We start from the raw sequence: 1,494 nt of genomic DNA, 5'->3' as shown, positions 1-1,494 counted from the left end.
AGCCGCCGCCGCCGCAGCAGCTTGGGGGCGCCGGGGGCGGCAGCAGCAGGCACGAGAAGAGCCTGGGGCTGCTCACTACCAAGTTCGTGTCGCTGCTGCAGGAGGCCAAGGACGGCGTTCTGGATCTCAAAGCGGTGAGCTCGGGAGGCGGGGACGGGGGCGGACTTCGGAACCCGTGGGTCCCGGGGAAGCCCAGCCCCTCGCCGCGTGGGTCTAGCGGCGTGGTGTAGACGCGCCTAGCGGGGACCCGGGACCGGACAGTCCGAGGACCATGTGGCCTGCGCCCAGGTCCTGGACGCCAGGATGGGGGAGGGACGAGGGACCAGGATGGCCCCGAGCGGACGCGTAACCAATAGGGTCCGGCGCCACGCCGGGCTCTCGACAAAGAGCCCAGGACCTCGAGCGCGCCCGCGTGGCTTCTGTCTCCGGGCGCAGGGACCTGAGGGCAACCGAGTGTCTGTTGCTCTGCGTCCACCTGTGGCAGAGGCTCACGGGGTAACGGGCGCTTTGCCCGGAGACACCGTGGATATCGATTTTGCTGTTAAGAATGAATGGTTTTAATAGGCAATTCCAGTTGGAACCATGTTCCTGTAGTTTAAATAAAAAGGAGGAAAAACAAAACCCAGTCTGCCATCTCTACCAGATGAAAGGGAAAAAAAAGACTACTTCTTTCCACGCCCCTCCCCGATAAAATAGTATTGTCTTCCTTATGCACTTCTTTCATCACCCTGATAGTTAGGAGGGGTATTTGATTTGTGACTTCATATGGCATGTGGCATGGGTTTCTAAAAATGAGATCTGCTATCACACAAAAAGGGGATATTTTACAACTTTCATCCAAAGAGGTGGAAGTGCTCAGTAAACTTTCTCCCCGCGTCGTCCTTTACTGCGTTCAGATTTTTCAAGCAGGAGCAGGCATCAAAAGCTGTTCTGTCATACAGAATGACTTAACCGATCTAGGAAGGATTTGGAAGAATTCAACAGCGCTCAGGATAAAGAGAATGTGGTCACTCTGCGCGCCAAGTTTAAGAACCAAAGTTTTAGAAACAAACAAAAAGTACTAACCGGTCAGTAATCACTGCAAATCCCCTTTGACTCCCTAAATGTGTCCTTGGAGGATTGGGACCAGCACCCAGGGGAGTGCCTGGACCACCTTACCTGGCTAGAGAGTGTCACTGCATTCTCAAGGCTCTGCATAAAGCAGTGGCAGCTCCCTGCATGTAAGGGCCAAGACTTGCAGGGGCCAACTCTTCTGCTAGAGGCCTTCCTCCAGTGTAGCCCAAGGGGAAGTAGATCTTTCAGTGCCCTCTCCGTTCCCTGGATATAGTTGGTGTTCAGTCAGTGATTGTTGAACTGAATTATCTAAATTGTTCAACTTCATACAAGTGAGGCATGCTGCACATAATTTGCATTTTGGTAAGTAATTTCTACTATTTTCTTTTTGAAACGTTATTCCTGGAATTTTTTTTCCCACCTCTAGAAATTCCTTGTTCT

General features: G+C 52.5%; 1 protein-coding gene across 1 annotated transcript in view; it reads left to right on the top strand.

The window, feature by feature from the left end:
• Window positions 1-6: 6 nt before the first annotated feature.
• E2F5 (E2F transcription factor 5, p130-binding) overlaps window positions 7-1,494 on the top strand; it is a 56,912-nt gene continuing 55,424 nt past the window's right edge. Inside the window, exon 1 of the mRNA XM_011995644.1 lies at window positions 7-134. The gene's annotated coding sequence lies outside the window, so the exon portion shown is untranslated. The remainder of the gene's footprint in view (window positions 135-1,494) is intronic.

The sequence above is a fragment of the Mandrillus leucophaeus genome, unplaced genomic scaffold (genome assembly GCF_000951045.1).
Source record: "Mandrillus leucophaeus isolate KB7577 unplaced genomic scaffold, Mleu.le_1.0 Scaffold494, whole genome shotgun sequence".
Taxonomy (NCBI): domain Eukaryota; kingdom Metazoa; phylum Chordata; class Mammalia; order Primates; family Cercopithecidae; genus Mandrillus; species Mandrillus leucophaeus.
This window is presented reverse-complemented; position numbering and strand designations above follow the sequence as displayed.